At 36.1% G+C, this 21,971-nt stretch overlaps 1 protein-coding gene and 1 pseudogene across 3 annotated transcripts in view; one reads left to right on the top strand and one right to left on the bottom strand.

Annotated features, from left to right (window-relative positions):
• Positions 1–21,971, bottom strand: part of LRFN5 (leucine rich repeat and fibronectin type III domain containing 5) — a 525,826-nt gene that overhangs the window by 431,682 nt on the left and 72,173 nt on the right. The window lies entirely within an intron of this gene.
• On the top strand, positions 5,050–5,818 carry LOC138156943 (AP-3 complex subunit sigma-2 pseudogene; annotated as a pseudogene).

Raw genomic sequence — 21,971 nt, forward strand, 5'->3', positions numbered from 1 at the left:
AAATATACTTCTTTCTCAGCTATATGGCACCTTCATAAAATCTGATCATGTATATTAAGGTTTAAAAAACTCACAAACAAATGCAGAAATTGTATGTGCATGTTTTTCAGACAATATTGATGTAAAATTACATTCAATAAAGAATTGTTGAAGCACAGATTAAAAATTAATTGGAAACTAAATAATCTAATACTAAAGAATGAGTAGGTCAAAACACAAATCACAGAAACAATAATTTCCTTTTAAAATGAAACAATGAGACAAAACAGTCACAACAATGAGAAAACTTAGAAAAATTTGTGGGGTGCAGTCAAAGCAATACTAAAGAAAAACTTTATCTTTCAACACTTACATCAATAAAACAGAAAAGTACATGAATAAAGTGGACATAGAACTAAAAAAAAAGTGCCAAAAAATTAAAAATCCCCAATTAAACACCAAAATGCAAACCCTGAAAATGAAAGGAGAACTTAATACAATTGAAACTACAAAGAACATTGATATATTAAGTAAAACTTTGAGCTGGTTACACATTTTAAATGAAATCTATAGACTTTTGCTTAACTTGATTTTAAAAAGAAAGAAGAAAACCAAATTACCAAGATCAAAAAAAAAAATAGTGTAAAAGCACAATAAAAATAAAATTTAAGAGAATTTAAGCAATTATTAAATGGATTATCTAAATAAAGTGACTGAATACTTAGAAAAAAAATCTAAATCACCCAGCTTAACAGAATAGGAAGCAAAATATTTAAATAGAAAACTTAAATAGCTCTATCTTAGAAAAAGAAAATGAACAAGTTCCGGGGTTGGGGGTGGGAGGAACTTAGCAACTGATGGATTTACAAATATTGTTTAAAGAACAATCAGACCATTTGAAAAAATAGGTAAAGAAGATACTACTAAATTCCTTCTTTGACATTTTTTTTTTATTTTTATTTTCTGGTCCAAATGCTCTCCCTTCCATCCATTTAGATGGCGAGAAATATGATATCCAGCATACATATGAAGTCATGCACAATATATTTCCACACTAGCCATATTATGGTTGTGGGGAGTGGAACAAGAAAAAAGTTTAAAGTGAAAAAAATATGTTTCAATCTTCACTCAGAGTTCGTCAGTTCTCTCTCTGGAGGAGGATAGCATTCTGCACAAGTCCTTTGGAAATGTTGTGGATCATTGCACTAATTAGAGTAGCTAAATCTTTAACAGTTGACAATTCTGCTGCTGTTACTGTGTACAGAGATCTCCAAGTTCTGCTCATTTCACTTTGTATAAGCTCATAAAAGTCTTCTCAGTTTTTTTTTTTTCTGAATCCATCCACTTCATCAGTTCTTGGGGCCAAAAAATTATTCCATCACAATCATATCCCACAAATTGTTTAGCCACTTTTCAAATGATGAGCATCCCCTCAGTTTCCAATCTTTGGCACCACAAACAGAGTTGATATAAATGTTCACAAATATCTTTTTCATACCTAAACCAGGGAAAGCAAAAACAGAAAAAGAAAACTATACACTAATTTCCCTAGTGATCATTGATGCAAAATTTTTAAATCAAATAATTAGCATGGAGATTACAGCAAAACATCACAAAGATTATACACTATGACCAGACTATCTATGCCAAGAATTCAGGGATGACTCAATAATAGAAAAATCGTGAGCATAATTGACTGTATCAATAATAGCAATAGATAAAGAAAAAAACTTTGGGCAGAATATAACACATGATATTATTAAAAGCCATAGAAAGCACAGGGATAAATTGAGCTTTCCTTAAAATGATTAATCTAAAACCAAGAGCAAGCATTGTCTGTAATGAAGATAAACTAGAAGCCTCTCCAATAAATTCATGGTAAAGCCATGACATCCTTTATCACCATTATTATTCAATATTGTACTAGAGATGCTAGCTATAACAATTTTTTTAAATGAAGCATAAACAAAGAGAAAAGAAAATTATCACTTTTGTAGATATGAGAAATAAAATCTTAGCAAAGTTGCAGAATATGAAATAAACCCACACAAATTATCAGCATTTCTATATAATACAAAAGTACCTAAAAGATAGAGATAGAGAAATTCCACTTAAAATAACTGCAGACAATATAAAATGCTTGGAAATCTGCCTGCCAAGATACACAGATACAGACACTACATGAATACAATTACAAAACACTCCACACAAATAAAGACAGTTCTAACTAACTGGGGAAATATTAACTTCCCATTGGTAGGCTGAGTCAATACAAGGAAAATGACAACACTACCTAAATTATTTATTCAGTAATTGCTATCAATAAAATTTCCAAAGCATTTCTTTTTTTTTTTAAAGCAATCGGGGTTAAGTAACTTGCTCAAGGTTACACGGCCAGTTATTTCTGGGTGTGGTGCTGAGATCCAGGTCTTCTCAACACTGGAGCCGGTGCTCTTACTCGCTGTGCTACCTGGCCACCCCTAAAGCATTTCTTTATAGAACTAGAAAATAATAACAATAAAATTCACATGGAAGAACAAAAGGTCAAGAATATCAAGATAATCAACGTGGAAAAAAATTGAAGGATGAGGGTCTAGCAGTAGCAAATCTCAAACTATATTACAAAGTGGTAATCATTTTTTTAAAAATTCATACTAGATAAGAAAAAAATCATTACTCAATAGAACAGAAGCAAATGAGCACAGTAATCTATTCTTTAATCCAAAGATCCCAGCTTTTAGGACAAAAATTCACTATTTGGTCAAAACTGCTCTGAAAATTGAAAAGTGGTCTGGCAGAAACTAGACAGAGCCCAATATTTCACACCGCCTACCAAGATAAGCTCAAAATGAGTATATAATTTAGACATAAGCAAGTGAAGGAATCTGGGGAAAAGTACCAGTTAGAGTTATGGATCAAGAAAGACTGTGTTACCATACAAGAGGCAAAGGTTAGTGAAAGGTAAAATCATTCTCTCACTTCTTTTTAATATAATGTTGTAAATGCTAGTGGTAGAAATTGAAGCAAAAAAAAAAATAAAGTAAAGGCATAATAATAAATAAGGTTAAGGAAGAAGTGAGGCTATCCCTATTTTCTGATTATGTGATAATACACTCAGGAAATCCAAAGGAAATAGAAAATGTACTAATTGAGACAATTAATAGTTTCCACAAGGTCTCAATATACCAAAAATAACTGCATTTCTATATAATCATTATACTTTTAAAATTTAAGAAGCAATGACAGAAAGGGAAATATTATGTCAAATTGCTGTAAAATGCATAAAATATTTAGATTGCTCAAGCAAAGCAAATAAATGACTAATGTAAATTTAATTATCAAGTCCTCCTTAAAGAAATAAAGAACAACTTAAATAGTCAAAGAAAAATTCAGAGCTCAAAGCAAAACCATGCCAATATAATTAAAATGCTAATGCTACCAAAGTTACTTCATAATTTTGGTGCTGTATCAATCTAATTGCCAAGGGAATATGTAAATAATACAAATAATAATTTCTATTATGATAGGTAAAATATGAACAAAATTCAGATTAAAATGTCTAGAATATCTGGGGGCAGCTAGGTGGCACAGTGAATAGAGCACTGGCCCTGGAGTCAGGAGGATCTGAGTTCAAAACCGGCCTCAGACACAACACAAACACTAGCCATGTGACCTTGGGCAAGTCACTTTACCCCAATTGCCCTCCAAAAAAAAAGCCAAAAATGTCTAGAATATCAAGGGGAAATGATGAAAAAAAGTAATGACAAAAATGGCATAGCATTTCCAGACCATGAACTATATCATAAAGCATCAGCCAACAAAATTAGTGCCACTGATTAAAACGTAGAGATAGAGGGAGGCAGAGCCATGAACATGCCATCACCTCCCACTCCAACCACATCCAATACCTGTAAAAAAAATTACTCTAGGGGAGGCCAGGTAGCACAGTGAGTAAGAGCACTGGCTCCAGTGTTGGGATGACCTGGATCAAATCCGGGCTCAGATACTTAGCATCACACCCAAAAATAATAACTGGCCATGTAACCTTGAGCAAGTTACTTAACCCCAATTGCTTTAAAAAAATTACTCTAAACAAATTTTAGAGCTACAGAACCCACAAAGTGACAGAGAGAAACAAATCTCCCACTGAAGGCAGCCTGACAGGCTGACAGGAATAGTCTATTGCACCAAGTTGGGAGCTGAGCACAATCCCTCATGAGTTGCACAGTTCCAACCCTGAGGCAGCCAAACCAGCAGCACAAAAATTCCTGAGCAGACTTCAGGAGAATGAATCACTGGCAGTTGTGGTGGTTTCCAGATTTCTTAATCCATACACACCAAAGACAAAGTATAAGGTCAGTGGGAAACTGTTGGAACCCGGTGACAGAAGAGCATGGTCTGGCACCTACCCTTGAGGTGAGAAGTGGTGGAGCTGTGGTGGCTGCATCTGCTGCTACATGGCTGCCTACAGAGCTCCTGGCCTGCAGAGATGGGGGACCAAGCAAGCATTCAGAGAGTAATCAATCTTGTTTTACCTGCTTGGATCTGGATCACAGACTTGGGTGGGGGTCCTGGAGTGTATGGCCAGTGTGCCAGAGCTTGTGAGGGCTATAGAGAGTGCACCCTCCTAATATGTCCAGCAGCTGCTAAAATCCCCACCAATTTGGAACAAAGCTCTCTCCACTATGGAAGGTGAGTTTTACCATGGCCAAGAGCTCAAAAGTCGAGTAATTGGATGGCAAGATGAGCACAATCAGACCATAGAATCCTTTTTGGGGGGCCAAAAGGATCAAAGCATGGAAGAGGAGAAAGACAAGGAAGTCAGAATTCCTGCATCAAAAGCTTCCAAGAAAAATATGAACTGGTTACAGGTCATGGAACTCAAGTAGGATTTTGAAAATCAAGTAGGAGAAGTGGAGGAAAAATTAGGAAGACAAATAAGAATGATGCAAGAAAATCATGAAAAGTGAGTCAATAGCCTGCTTAAGGAGACCCATAAAAATACCAAAGAAAATAACCTTTAAAAAATTAACTCTAGGGAATCAGTAGTGGCATGAGCTCCCCAGAAAGATGATCTAGGCGATTCTGGTGTTTAATAACCAAGGAAAGCCACGGCTGATCTGTTTCTACCAGCGCTTCTCAGAAGAGATTCAATACCAGATTGTCCGGGAGATTTTCCACCTTGTCCTCAACTGGGATGACAACATCCGTAACTTCCTAAAGGGGGGGAGTTTGATTGGAAGCCCTGACTACAAATTGATTTATTGGCACTATGCCACTTTGTATTTTGTGTTTTGCATGGATTCCTCAGAAAGTGAACTGGGGATCTTGGACCTCATACGGGCTTTTGTGGAGACACTGGACAAGTGTTTTGAAAATTTCTGTGAGTTGGACTTGATCTTTCACATAGATAAGGTTCATTACATCCTGCAAGATGTGGTGATGGGTGGCACGGTACTAGAAATGAACATGAATAAAATTGTGGTTCAGATTGGAGCTCAGAACAAATTGGAGAAGTCAAAGGGTGGCCTTTTCGCAGTCTCTTCTCAGGCTGTATCTGCAGTGAAGAACATTAATCTCCCTGAGATCCCTTGGAACATCAATATTGGGGATATCAACATCAAAGTTGCCAACCTCTCTCAGTTTGTCTGAAGACTAAAGTAGCATCAGATGAAGCAAGCAAAACAGAATTCTTTGAAAACTTGAGACCAGGCTGATCATGGATCTCAGCAAAATTTGAGTCTTAGCAGCATTAAGACCTAATGTCTGGTCTCTTTTTGTTTGGGCAGACTCATGGGTGTGGGATTAGGGAAAAGTCAATGTTATATCACAATCTCTGCACATGAAGTTCTTCATTGCTTACAGGAACAGCATTTATGTGGGGAATGCATATCTCACTTAAGTAAATTGGCTAGCATTCTCAAATCTCCTGCCCCATTTTCCTCTTCATGCTAAATCTCCCTAAAGGTTGTTTGAGTTACTCCCCACAGATTCTAGGGGGGCAGATATCTAGAGGGTCATTATTCTCAGTGCCACAATATTCTTGTGGTTATTATACCTTTCTGCTAGGTGCCAAGGATTGGCTCTTTAGATTCAGATTCAGGAAAGCTGGCTTTCCTTTGAAGTTTATCAGAAAATGACGGGGGGGGGGGGTACTAATTTTCATAGAAGTTTGAATCACCAGCTGGCTTGATTAAGGTGACTGTAGTCAATATTCTTCCAACCATGCCTTTTTATAGAGAATAATGTTTCTTCCCCCAAGAAAATATCTTACCTGTCAAGAATACAATATCTGTTTTCTTTAGTGTTTTATGAAAAATCCATAGTCAGAAACATGATAGCACCTGCTTATCAATGCATTGACTATGCATCTGCAACCACCCAGCTTCTCAGCAGAGGATAAATCTGGTAAGCTCCCTACCTAAGGAATGGTCCTGGCTGCGGTAGTATTTTGGGGGCTGGGAGACTTACTTTTGCAGCAATTGATGTGCGAAGATGTTTGGATTATTTTCTACTTAGAGTTCTATTGTGGTCTTTTCTGAGGAATCTTCCCTTGGATTATCTTCAGTTGGGAGTTCAAGGCTGAATGTTGCTTCTTACTCTTCTGTATCATAAAACCACTGCAGTTTCTATATAAAAGACTAGGACAGGGATACAGGAGGGGTAAAGGATCCATGTGTTTGTGGGGGCTCAGGATGAGAAGTGGAGATATTCAAGGACTGTAGTGAAGAGTGTCTACTGTATCTCTGGTTGAGGATAATGTGTTAATGAGGTTAAAGAGTTTCTTCCTGAATTCCAACACAGGGTGTGTACCTTTCCTCCCTGGTAATAAATACTCCTCTATGACTTGCATATCTCTTTTTTAATGGCAAATTTATAACTAAACTGCACATAGTGATATTCAAATTCTTATCCTTGCCACCTGTCTTTCCAGGGGACCTTATCAGAGAGTGCAAAGAAATTATTTCAACAGTACACTGTGTTACTTGAGTGGTCATATGCTTCCTTAAATTGTAGTTAACAAATCTTTCAACCTAAGTGGAACCTCTGTTTTCCACAAAGCTGTGAGTGTTGTCCTCTTCCCTTCCAAGAGACAGTTTGGGTAACTGAACACTTATTTTGTTTCTTAAACTTTCTGGGAAAGTAAGTTTACTCAAGTCATAGAAATGTGGCTGAAGAATATTTTTGTTCATATTTTAAGTGTGCGACACATGACTCTTGGTCTTTTCACCCTACCGTATTTTTTCTTGAAAGAAAATCACTGGGGGGGGGTAGATTGGGGTAGAATGGTGGGATAGAAATAGGACTTCCATCAGGACCCAGCTTCCACATCCTCCAATTCATGTAAAAGGTGGCTCTGAAAAAACTTTGCTAACCTCCAGCTGAGGACATCCTGGCAGGCCAGCAGGAAGTGGCCAGAACAGCTCTCTGGGAGCCAATCCTAGTCCCACATGAGCCTGAGGTTTTAGCCTCAGTGCAGCCCTGACCAGCCACTGGCTTGAGGGATATCAGATCACCAGAAGCTGTGGTGATTTCCAGAATTATCAACACATAGACACAAAGGACAAAGTGAGAGGTCAGTGTAGTGGCCTTTGCCCTGGGGCAAAAATGGCTGAGACACAGCTGTAGAGCAGCCATAGCTACATGGTAACTTCATCTCCTGGCCTACAAATTATAAGGGGACGAAGCAACCATTCTGAGGCATAATTATTCTTGCTTTAACCTGCTGGGATCTGGATTGTGGTCTAGGGTGGAGGTCCTGGGGTGCATAACCACATGGTATGGCATGTGGAGGCTTCAGAGAGGGCACCCAACTAATACCTTCGGCAGCTGAAAAAACACCAGTAATTGGGATGAAGCTCTTCTGTCTGGTAGCAGAGTACTACTATAGCAAAAAGCCCAAAAGTCAAGTAATTGAGTGGAAACATGAGCAAATCAGGGAAGCAAAACAAGCAGAGCAACCCAACTTCACACTCCTATTTTAGAGAAAAAAAATGATCAAATCATGTAACAGGAGGAAGACAATGAAATCAGAACTTCTGCACCAAAAGCTTCCAAGAAAAATACAAGTTGATTACAGGCCATACAGGACCTTAAAAGGGATTATGAAAATAAAATAAGAGAAGTGGAGGAAAAATTGGGAAGAGAAATGAGAATGATGCAAGAAAATTATGAAATAAGAGTCAATAACCTGACTGAAGAAAATAACACCTTAAAAATGGACTAACTAAAATGGCAAAAGAGGATCAAAAAGCCAATGAGGAGAAGAATGCCTTAAAAAGCCAAATTTGCCATGGAAAAAGAATATCAAAACCTCACTGAAGAGAATCATTCCTTCAGAATTAGATTAGAGCAAATGGAAGCTAGTGACTTTATGAGAAATAGAGATACTACTAAACAGATTCAAACAAATGAAAAAAATAGAAGGCAATGTTAAATATCTCATTGGGAAATCACTGACATGGAAAATAGATCCAGGAGAGATAATTTAAAAATTACTGGACTACCTGAAAGCCATGATCAAAAAAAGAACTTAGAAATCATCCTTCAAGAAATTCTCAAGGAAAATTGCCCTTATGTTTTAGAACCAGAGGGCAAAATAGAGGTTGGAAGAATCCACCAATCATTTCCTGAAAAAGATCCCAAAAAGAAAACTCCTAGGAATATTATAGCCAGGTTCCAGAATTCCCAGATCAAGGAGAAAATATTACAAGCAGCCAAGAAGAAACAATTTAAATATTGTGGAAACACAATCAGGATAACACAGGATCTGGCAGCTCCTACACTGAGGGATCGAAGGATTTCAAATATGATATTCTGGAGGTCAAAAGAGCTGGGATTAAAACCAAACATCACCTACCCAGCAAAACTGAGTATCATGTTTCAGGGGAAAATATGGTCATTCAGTGGAATAGATGACTTTCAAGCAATCTTGATGAAAAAATGGGAGTTGAATAGAAAATTTGACATTCAGATACAAGAAGCAAGAGAAGCATGAGAAGGTAAAAAGTAAAAAGAAGTCATAAGGAGCTTATCAAAGTTGAACTATTTACATCCCACATGGAAAAATGATAATAGTAACTGATGAAACTTTTCTCAGTATGAGAATAGTTGAAGGGAAAAGAAATGTATGTGTGTGTGTATACATACATATATATGCACACATAGATATAAATGTCTATATAGGAGGGTATATAGGCATAAGAATACATATGAGAATGTGTGTATATATGTGTACAGGTATACATAGATAGAGGGCACAGGACCAATTTAATAGGAAGGGATGACACTTAAAAGATTAAATTAAGAGGTAAGGGAGGAATATAATGAGAGGAGATGGGGAGAGATAGAATGGGGTAAACTATCTCATACAAAAGAAGCAATGGAAAATGGTTGCAATAGAGGGGAAGAACAGGAAGGGAAAAGGGAATGGGTCAACCTTATTTTTATTGAATTTAGCTTAGGGATGGAATGACATGTACACTAAATAGAGTATCTCAACCCACAGGAGAGAAGGCAGAAAGGGAATGAGAGGGGGGGAGTATGGAAGGGAGGGCAGGCTGGGGGGGGGAAGGAAGTTGGAAGCACCCACTTTTGAAAAGGGACAGGGTCAAATTAGAGAATAGAATAAGTTGGAGGTGGGATAGGAGGGAGGGAAATATAGTCAGTCTTTTACAATATATCCATATTTAGATACACCATGGAAAAGTTTTGCATAGGTATACATGTACAACCTATACTGAATTGCTTTTCTTCCCAGTAAGGGTAGGTGACAAGGGAGGAAGGGAATGAATCAGGAATTCAAAGTTTTAAAATCAAATGTTTAAATATATATAGGGCATAGAGATCCACCATGCCCTACTGGAAAGTTGGAGGGGGTATGGGAGAAGATATGGGAGAGAGCAGATTGGAGGAGGGGATATCCAGTGGAATTGCTATTTCAGGGTGGTGGGTAGGGTAAAAACAGGGAGAAAATTTGTAACTCAAAATCTTGCAGAAATTAATGATGTAGGGGCAGCCAGGTAGCACAGCAATTAAGAGCACAGGCCCCAGAGTTGGGATGACCTGGGTTCGAATCCAGGCTCTGATACTTAGCACCACACACAGAAATACCTGTCCATGTAACGTTGAGCAAGTTACTTAACCCCAAGTGCTTTAAAAAAAAGGAAATTAATGATGTAAACTAGAACTTAATAAAGCATTTGATTAAAAAAAACAACAACAAAAGAAAATCACTGTCATTTCTCATTGACTTTCCCCACTCTCTCCCCCAGAACTCTCCCTAGTAATAAATAGATATAATTATGCAAAACAAAATAATAATAATAAAGACTCACATAGCAAAAGAGGCCCAAAATGTCAATGAGGAAAACAATGCATTAAAAAACTGAATTTGCCAGCTAGAAAAGGAATTTCAAAAACTCACTGAAGAGAATAACTCATTCAAAATTATATTGGACCAATTGGAAGCTAATGACTTTATGAGAAATCAAGATACTATTAAACAGATCCAAAAAAATGGAAAAAAATAGAAGACAAAGTGAAATATCTCATTGAATAAACCATGGACCTGGAAAATTGATGCAGGAGAGATCATTTAAAACTATTGGACTACTTTAAAGCCATGATCAAAAAAAGAGCCTAAACACCATCTTTCAAGAAATTATCAAAGCTGCTCTGATATTCTAGAACCAGGGGGCAAAATTGAAATTGAAAGAATTCCCTGATTTCCTCTTGAAAAAGATACCAAAAAGAAAACCCTTAGGAATATTATAGCCAAACTCCAGAGTTGCCAGGTGAAGGAGAAAATACTGCAGTCAGGAAAAACAATTTGAGTATTCTGGAAACACAATCAGGATAACACAAGATCTAGCAGCTTCTACATCAAGAAATTGATCAAGGGCTTGGAATATGATATTCCAGAGGTCAAAAGAGCTAGGATTAAAATCAAGAATCATCTACCCAGCAAAATTGGGTATACTGCTTCAGGAGAAAATATGGTTGTTCAATTAAATAGAGGATTATCAAACATTAGTCATGAAAAAATTTGACCTTCAAATACAAGAAGCTACAGAAGCATGAGAAGGTAAACAGGAAAAAGAAATCATAAGGAACTTATTAAAGTGGAATGATTTACATTCCTACATGGAAAATTATCACTTTTAACTCATGAGATTTTTCTCAGCATGAGGATAGTTGAAGGGAATATATATGTATATATACATACATGTAAACATACATATATATGTATGTATAGGAGTGTGTATAAATATATGTCAGTGTGCATATGTATATACATGTGTACATAGAGGGTACAGGATGAGTTGAATATGAAGGGATGATACCTAAAAAATAGAATTAAGAGGTGAGAGAAGAATATATTGGGAGAAGGAGAAAGGGAAAGATAAATTAGGGTAAATTATCTCATATAAAAGAGGCAAGAGATAATTGTTACACTGAAGGGGAAGAGCAGGAAGGTGAAAGGGAATGGGTCAACCTTACTCTCATTGAATTTGGCTTGAGGAGGGAATAACATTCAGTTGGGTATTTTGCCCTACAAGAAAGGAGGGAGGAAGGGCATAAGAGGGGGGGGAATGATAGAAGGGATGGCAGATTGAGTGGGAGGGTAGTTAGAAACAAACTCTTTTGAAAAGGGACAGTGGTAAAGAAGAAAATAGAATAGAAAACTTTAAAGTGAATGTGAACAGAACCTTTTGGGAGATGGAGCATGGCAGATTCCCAGTGTATGAAAGTGCCCACATAGGTATGGGTAGGGGGAGCACAGAGCATGCAGGGGCTGCATCAGCATGGACCTGAAAGCAGATTACAGTGGAGTGAGAAGGAACCCCAGCCAGCAGACTCACCCATCCCAAAGGAGATTCACAGCCATCACACCACAGGATGGAAGGTCAGTCAGAGCTGGGTAACAGAAAGCACAAGGTCCAAAGCAGCAACAGCAGCGTCTCCTGGGGCTATCAGCCCACAGCCTAGATATTTAAAAATCACCTACCTGATCTTCCAGAAGTCAAGATGGTGGAGTAATCCCTAGCTGCTCTGTTCCCTTCTCCCTGACATAGAAAACCCAGAGATAAATCTCCCACCCAGAGTAAAATCCTGAAGTAGTGGAAACAGTCTTAGCCTTGGGAGGAAGATGTAACTTGGGACGAAGGGTGTAACTGAAGAAGTACAGAGCCTGAAGTGAAGGCTGGGAGGTGCCCCAACAAACCCCACCTCAGCTGACCTGCAGGAGCTCCAGAAGCTGAGGGGAGTTGAGCCAGCAAGTTCTAACAACAGAAGACCAGGTGTGCCTTAGCACCACCAGGGGAATCTGCAGACACCAGCGCTGCCAGCCACCAGCTGCTGAGCCTACCTGAGCTGAAGCCCAGAGCTACAGATGTGGAAACTAAAAGTGGCCTGACTACACCTCCCTCACAGGTTACCCTGTGAGCCTCAGGGTAACTCAGGGAAATCACTGAGAGTACTGGCCTTGACCTCAGTCTAGATACCCAGAGGCTATAGCACACAAAGTTAACAACCAAAACCCTACCTCCCAGCCTGAGAAGCATGGTATATCTGTACCCCAAAAGCAGAAATTTACTCTAAAAATTCATGACATAGGCAGTCACAATGGAAAAGAAGGAATCTGTGAAATCAAGAATGATACAATCCTATTATAGTGAGCAAGAACAACCAAATTCCAAAGACAACAAGGACTCTATACTCACACCTTAGACCACAGAAGGAAATATGAACTGGTGTCAAGCCCAAAAAGCATTCTTGGAGGAGTTCAAGAAAGATTTTAAAAGCCAAATTAGAGAGGTAGAAGATAAATTTAAATATATAGTGACTAAATTAGAAAAAAAAAACTCACTAAAGAAAACAAATCCTTAAAAAGTAAAATCTGTAAACTGGAATGGGAGGTTCAAAATCTAACTGGAGAAAATGCCTCCCTAAAAATGAAAACTGAAAATATGGAAAAGGAGCTTCAAAAACTAACTGAGAAAAATAATTTACTAAAATTTAGAATCAGTCACACTAAAGTTAAGGACTCTATGGTGTATCAAGAGTCAGTCAAACAAAACATAAACATTGAAAAATTAGAAGTGTAAAATATTTCATTGAAAAAGTAACTGACCTGGAGAATAGATACAGGGGAGATTATCTAAGAATTACTGGTCTACTGGAAAGCCATGAAAATAAAGCAGCCTGGAAAATATCCTCCAAGAGATTCTCAAAGAAAACTGTCCTGAGGTCCTAGAATCAGAGAGTAAAATAGTTATTGAAAGAATTCACCAGACTCCTCTTGAAAGAGATCCCACATTGAAAATTCCAAGAAATAAAGTAGCCAAATTACAAAATAACCAGGTCAAGGAGAAAATACTGCAAGCAGCCAAAAAGGAACAATTCAAATATCATGGAACTACAGACAGGATTACACTGGACCTACCAGCTTCTACATTGAAAGATTAAAGGGACTGGAATTTGATATTATGTAAGGCAAAAGAGCTAGGACTGCAACCTAGGGATCAACTACCTGGCAAAACTGAGCATAATCTTTCAGGCAAGGAGATGGTCATTTAATGAAATAAAGGATATCCAGACTTTCATCAGAACTCATTGGAAAATTTGATCTCCAATTACAAGACTCAAGAAAGACATAAAAAGGTAAACAAGGAAAACACACACCTACATACATGCACAAACACATGCATACACACATGTACATAACTTGAGATTCAATAAAAGCAAACTGTTTACATCCTTATATGAGAAGCTGATACTGCCAATATTGAAATTTATATAATTATGACAACATTTAAAAGGGGATATACATAGACAGAGGGCATGGGTATAAATAAACAAATATGATGATAAAAAATCCTTATTAAGAGGATTTTTACATTACAAATGGATTGTAATAGGATAAAAGGAAAAGATGAAGAAGAAAAAGGTATACTATGCCACACAAAGAGGCATAAAAACATACTATATTAGAGGGGAAGGAGGGAGGGAGAAGAGCATCATATGAAATTTACTCTCAATGGTTTGGGTTCAAAGAGGGAATAACATACTCCAATAAGTATAAAAATCCATTGTGCCCTATAGGCAGTAGGAGGGTAAGGGGGGGGTGTTAAATAGGGTGCGGGTTAGGAGGGAGGGAAATAGTGATAAGGGGGAAGGGTAGGTAAAGGGGAGCTGTAATTGGAGGGAATACTGAGGGAAGCAGTGGTCAAAAGGAAAACTCTTAATGAGGGGAAGGGACAAGGAAGAAAACAAAACATAAACAAGGGGAGAGGATAGGATGGAGGGAAATACACAGATAGTAAGCATAACTGTGAGTGGAAACAGGATGAACTCTCCCATAAAACAGAGGTGGAAAGCAGAATACACCTACAACATGCTGTCTAAAATAAACACAATTGAAAGAAGGGGATGCACACAGGGTAAAGGGAAAAGGCTAGAAAAGAATATATTATGCTTCAGCTAAAGTAAAAAAAAAAGCAGGGGTAGCAATCCTTATCTTAGATAAAACAAAAGTCAAAATAGATCTAATAAAAACAGATAAGGAAGGAAACTATATCCTCCTAAAATGTACCATCAAGAATGAAGCAATATCATTACTTAACATATAGGCACCAAGTCGTATAGCATCCAAATTCCTAAAGGAGAAGTCAAGGGAATTAGAAGAAACTATACTAGTGGGGAATCACAATCTCTCCCTCTCTGAACTTGATAAATAGAACCTCAAAAGAAACAAGAAAGGAGTTAAGGAGGTGAATAGAATTTTAGAGAGGCTAAACATGATAGATCTCTGGAGAAAACTGAATGGGGATAAAAAGGAATACACCTTCTTCTCAGCAGTACATGGCACATGCACAAAAATCGACCATGTACTAGGACATAAAAACCTCACAATTCGGTGCAGAAAGGCTGAAATATTAAATGCATCATTCTCAGATCATGATGCAATAAAAATCATATGAAATAAAGGGCCATGGAAAGATAGACTAATTGGAAACTAGAGAATTTAATCCTAAAGAATGAGTGGGTCAAACAAGAAATTATACAATCATTAACTTCATTGAAGAGAATGAAAAAAATGAGATAACATGCCAAAATTTGTCGGATGCAGCAAAGGTAGTTCTTAGGGGAAGTTTTATATTCCTCAGTGCATACATGAATAAATTAGAGAAAAAGGAGGTCAATATGCGATTGAAAAAAGCTAGAAAAAGAATAAATTTAAAATCCCTAATTAAATACTAAATTAGAAATAATGAAAACCAAAGGAGAGATTAATAAAATTGAAATTAAGAAAACTACTGAATTAATAAATAAAACTAAATGCTGGTTTTATGGGGGGGGGGGAAGCAATAAAATTGATCAGCCGTTAATCAATATGATTAAAAAAAAGAAAGAAGAAAACCAAATTATGAGTGTCAAAAATGAAAAGGGTGAATCTACCTCCAATGAAGAGAAAATTAAAAAAATAATTAGGAATTATTTCGCCCAATTTCATGCACATAAATTTGACCATCTAAGTGAAATGGATGAATATTTAAAAAATATAAGTTGCCAAGATTAACTTAAGAGAATGTAAGTTACTTAAACAACACCATCTCAGAAAAAGAAATCCAACAAGCCATCAGCAAACTCCCTAGGAAAAAATCTCCAGGGCAAGGTGGATTTACTAACAAATTCTATCAAACATTTAAAGAACAATTGATTCCAATTCTCTACAAACTATTTGGGAAAATTGGTGAAAAAGGAGTCCTACCAAATTATTTTTATAACACAAATATGGTACTGATACCTAAATCAGGGAGATACAAAACAGAGAAAGAAAATTATAGACCAATTTCCCTCATGAATAAAGATGCAAAATTTTTAAATAAAATACTAGCAAAAATACTACATCAACTTATCACAAGAATAATATACTTTGATAAGGTAGGATTTATTCCAGGAATGCAAAGATGGTTTCATATTAGGAAAACCATCAGTATAAATGATAATATCAACAATAAAACAAGCAGAAACCAAATGATTATCTCAATAGATGCAGAAAAGGCTTTTGACAAAATAGCATTCCTATTAAAAATATTAGAAAGTACCAGATTGAATAAGAGGGGTGATAGTGGACATCCTTGTTTCACCCCTGATATTATTGGAAATGCTTCTAGTTTCTCCCCATTACATATAGTACTTGCTGACGTCTTTAAATAGATGCTACCTATTATTTTAAGGAAAGCTCCATTTATTCCTATTCTTTCTAGTGTTTTTAATAGGAATAGATAGGAAACTGGGCATAGACCATTATCTAACACCATATACCAAAATCAAGACTAAATGGATGCATGATATAGGTATAAAGGCTGACACTCTAAGCAATCTGGGAAAGCAAGGAATAGTTTAACTGTCAGATTTGTGGTGAGGGGAAGACTTTATGACCAAAAAGAATAGTGGGCATTATAAAATGCAATATGGATAATTTTGATTACATTAAATTGAAAAGCTTCTGTATAAACAAAGCCAATGTAACCAGGATTAAGAGGGAAGTGAAAAATTGGGAAAGAACTTTTACAAACTATGTCACTGATAAAGGACTGATTTCTAAAATATACAGAGAATTGAGTAAAATCTATAAGAATACAAGTCATTCCCCAATTGATGAATGGTCAAAGGATATGAAAAGGCAGTTTACAGAGAAAGAAATTAAAGATATTTATAAGCATATGAAAATGCTCTAAATCACTATTGATGAGAGAAATGCAAATCACAACAACTCTGAGGTACTACATCTCTCCAGTCATGTTGGCTAAGATGACAAAACAGGGAAATGACAAATGCTGGAGAGGATGTGGACAAATTGGAACATTAATGCATTGCTGGTAGGGTTGTGAACTGATCCAACCATTCTGGAAAGCAATCTGGAATTATGCCCAAAGGGCCATAAAGAATTTCATACCCTTTTACCCAATAATACCACTTCTAGGGTTGTATCCAAAACAGATCATAGAAGTGGGGAAAAGACCCATATGTACAAAAATATTTATAGCAGCTCTTTTTGTGGTAGCAAAGAATTGGAAATTAAGGGGGTGCCCATCAATTGGAAAATGGCTGAACAAGTTGTGGTATATGCATGTTATGGAATACTATTGTGCAATAAGAAATGAGGAGCAAATGGACTTAATATTTACCTGGAGAGGCTTATACAAAATTATGCTGAGTGAGAAGAGTAGAGCCAGGAGGAATTTGTACACAATTACAGACACAACATATGTGTGATGATCAACTTTGATAGACTGAACTCTTCTCAGCAAACCAGAGTCATAAGTCAACCCCAAAAGACTCATGATGGAGATAAATGTTTACATTCAGAGAAAGAACTGCGATTGAACCCAGATTGAAGCAAACTCCCTGCCCTTTTTCATTTTTCTTGTTTGGTTTTGTTTTCTCTTTCCAACTCTTCATTCCATCTATTACAATCCTTCTTTATAACATGAATAATGCCTAATGTGAAAGTATTTGCAGATACTATACTTCATTGTATGCCACCATGTGGGGGAGGGGGCATGGAGAGAAAATTTGAAACTCAAGGAATTGTGGTAATGAATCTTGTAAACTAAAAGTAAACAAATTAATAAAGACTAAAAAAAATACTAGAAAGAATAGGAATAAATGGAGTCTACCTTAAAATAATAGGTAGCATCTATATAAAGCCATCAGCAAGTATTATATGTAATGAGGATAAGTTAGAATCATTTCCAATAAGATCAGGGGTGAAACAAGGGTGTCCACTATCACCCCTCTTTTTCAATCTTGTACTAGAAATGTTAGCAGTAGCAATTAGAGAAGAAAAAGAAATCAAAGGAACCAAATTAGGCAAAGAAGAGACTAAGCTACCACTCTTTGCAAATGATATGATGGGAATCCTAGAGAGTCAAGTAAAAAACTACTTAAGACAATAAATAGATTTGGCAAAGTTGCAGGATATAAAATAAACAAACATAAATCTTTGGCATTCCTATATATTTCTAATGAAATACAAGAGCAAGAGATAGAAAACAAAATTCCATTTAAAGTTACTGTACACATTATAATATATTCTGGAATTTACCTACCAAAACAAACCCAGGACCTATACGAACACAACTACAAAACACTTTTCACAAATATAAAGTTAGATCTAACTAATTGGAAAAACATCAGTTGCTCATGGCTGGGTCAAGCTAATATAATAAAAATGACAAATTTACCTAAATTAAATGATATAGTTAGTGCCATACCAATCAAACTACCAAAAAATTACTTTACAGGACTAGAAAAAATAGCAACAAAATTCATTTAGAAGAACAAAAGTTCAAAAATATCAAGGGAATTAATGAAAAGAAATGCTAGGGAAGGTGGCCTAGACATACCAGATTTTAATCTGAATTGTAAAGCAGCAGTCATCAAAAATACTTGGTACTGGTTGAGGAATAGAGTGGTGGATCAATGAAATAGAATGGGTATGCAAGACTCAGTAGTCAATGACTATATTAATCTACAGTTTGATAAACCCAAAGACCCCAGTTTTGGGGATAAGAACTCACTATTTGACAAAAAGTGCTAGGAAAACTGGAATATAGGATGGCAGAAACTGGGTATATACCATTATCTAGCACTGTATACCAAAATCAAGTCTAAATGGGTGCATGATCTAGGTATAAAGACTAATACTGTAAGCAATCTTGGAAAGCAAGGAATAGTTTACCTGTCAAATTTATGAAGAAGGGAAGACTTTATGACCAAAGAAGAGCTAAAGAGTGTTATAAAATGCAAAATAGATAATCTTGATTATATTAAATTGAAAAGTTTCTATACAAACTAAGCCAGTGTAACCAAGATTAAAAGGAAAGTGGGAAATTAGGAAAGAAGTTTTATAACCAGTGTTTCTGATAAAGGCCTCACTTCTAATATACAGAGAATTCAGTCAAATCTATAAGAATACAAGTCATTCTCCAATTGATAAATGGTCAAAGGATATGAATGGGCAATTTTTAGAAGTAGAAATTAAAGATATCTACAAGCATATGAAAATTGTTCTAAAACACTATTGATTAGAGAAATGCAAATCAAAACAACTCTAATGTACCACATCTCACTGGTAAGATTGGCTTAGATGCAAAAACAGGAAAATGACAAATGCTGGAGAGGTTGTGGAAAAATTGGAACACTAATGCATTGTTGGTGGAGTTGTGAACTGATTCAACCATTCTGGAGAGCAATCTGGAATCATGACCAAAGGGTTATAAATAATTTCATACCTTGTGACCCAGCAATATCACTTCTAGAGTTGTATCCCAAAGAGATCATAGAAGTGGGAGGAAGACTTGTATGCACAAAAATATTGATAGCAGCTCTTTTTGTGATGGCAAAGAATTGGAAATTAAGGGGATAACCATCAATTGGGGAATGGCTAAACAAGTTGTGCCATATGAATGTAATGGAATACTATTGTGCTATAAGAAATGAGGAGCAGATAGACTTCATATTTACCTGAAGAGACAAACTTATGCTGAGTGTAAAGAGCAGAACCAGGAGAAATTTGTACACAGTTACAGATACAAACATATGTGTGATGACCAGCTTTGATAGACTGACCTCTTCTCAGCAGGTTATAAGATAAGGTTATAATATAACTCCAAAAGACTCATGATTGAAGATGTCTACATTCAGAGAAAAAACTAGAAAGAACTGGAAAGAACAGAGCTTGAATGCAGACTGAAGCAAACTACCTGCTCTATTTCTTTTTCTTGTTTGGTTTTGTCTCCTCTTTTCCATTTTTCATTCCATTGGTTACAATCCTTCTTTACAACCTGACAATTGTCTAATGTGAAAGTATTTGCAGATCCTGTACGTGATTGCATGCCACCTTCGGGGATGGGAAGGAGAAAGAGGGGAAGAAAATTTGAAACTCAAGCGTTTGTGGAACTTAATGTTGTAAGCTAAAAGTAAATAAACATTTTTTCTAAAAAAAAGAAAAGAGAATAAGTGGAAGGCAGGATAGGATGGAGGAAAATATAGTCTTTCACAGTATTACTACTATGGAAAGGTTTTGCATAACTACACGTGTACAACAGATAGTGAATTCCTTATCTTCCCAATGGGGGTGGGTGAGGAGGGAAGAAGGGAAAGAATCTGGGACTCAAAGTTTAAAAAAAAAATGCTAAAAATAAATAAATAATTCTTTTTTACATGCAACTGGGAAATAAGATATATAGGCACTGAGATATAGAAATTCAACTTGCCCTACTAGAAAGTGGGGGGAGGCATAGGGGAGGATATAAGAGAAAACAGATTGGGGGAAGGGGCATTCAGTAGGCTAGCTATTTTTGGCTTGGGAGGTAGGGGAAAGACTGCTAGAAAAATCTATAAATCAAAATCTTGTGGAAATGAATGTTTAAAACTAAAAATAAATAAATGAAATGAAAAAAAAAAATAGAGATAGATTAATGGAACAGACCAGACAAAGGAAAACAGAACAAAAGAATTTAGTGATCCAGCATTAATTAAAGTGGAAAACATAAATTTCCTAAAATCTTCTTATTTGGTAAAGATTTCTGAAAAAACTAGAAAGCAATCAGGCAGAAATTAGGCTTAGAATAATACCCTACACCATTTTCCATGATATATTCCAAATGAATATATGATCTTAATATTAAAGTTCATACTATGCAAAAATTAAGAGTAGCAGACTACATACTTCTCACAGTTATGGGTAGAAGATTTATTGTTGACCAAAGAAGTGATAGAGGCAATTACAAAAGATGAAATAGTTAACTTTAATTATATGTAACTGGATATGTAATTTTGCTTACATGAACCTGAAATGCTACAGTATAGATAAAATTAATTCACCTAGGATAAGAAGGAAAGTTGTCAAAAAGCAAAAAATAAAAATCTCTGTATCAAATTTCTCTGAAATTGTTCTAGGGTTCAAACATAAAATATTTAGATATATATGCACATATAATATGCACTACACATATATGTGTGAATATGTCTTGTGTGTATACACACACACACACACAATTCCCTGTTCAAAAAGTAGTCAAATATATGAAAAAGTAGTCTCAAAAGTATTCACAATAGTGAATGCTCCATTCACTAATAACAAGAGAAATACACATAAGAACAACTCTGAAGTTTTACCTCACACTCTGAAAATTGGCAAACATGACAAAAATGGCAATAGTTAATGTCAGAAGATTTATAGGATGCACACTAATTATAGGATTAGCATGCTAATGCATTGTTGGTGAAGCTGTGAAACAGTTGCACTATTTTGGAAAGAAATTTGAAATTATTCAAATATACACTATTAATACCCTTTAACCCAGAGATTCCATTACTGGCTTTATACCCTAGGGAAGCTATTGAAAAGAAGTCCCCATGTACTACAAAATATTTATAGCAGTACTTTTCCTGAGAGCAAAGAAATGGAAATAAAGTAGATGCCCATTGTTTGGGGAACAACTAAACAAATTGGTGTACATGTATTTAACAGAATATACTGCTGAAAGAAATTTTGAATTTGATAGCTGCAGAGAAACATAGAAAGATCTATATGAACTGATGAAGAGTGAAGTAAGAACAGGCAAGAAAACAACATACAACAATGATTACAACAGTGTAAATAGAAAGATCACTCAAAAAGGTCAAGTGAATATAATAATTTTATAGAGATCAAACATGGCTCAAATGAAGAAATTTGAAAGGACTTTCAAAATGCAAACCTTTTTGGAAGAGCAAAGTCCACAACTGTTACACATTGCACATACCGTGTTTCCCCGATAATAAGACACTGTCTTATTATTTTTTTTTTGGAAAGAAAAACACCAGAGGGCTTATTTTCAGGGGAGGGCTTATGTTGTCCTGCCTCAGCTCTCCTCCGCAGCACTGCTCTCAATGGCACCAGCAAGCAAATCACTGGGGAAGAACAGGATGAC

This window comes from Petaurus breviceps, unplaced genomic scaffold, assembly GCF_028583685.1.
Source record: "Petaurus breviceps papuanus isolate PSGF00001 unplaced genomic scaffold, PetGlider_PUasm1.0 164, whole genome shotgun sequence".
Taxonomy (NCBI): Eukaryota; Metazoa; Chordata; class Mammalia; order Diprotodontia; family Petauridae; genus Petaurus; species Petaurus breviceps.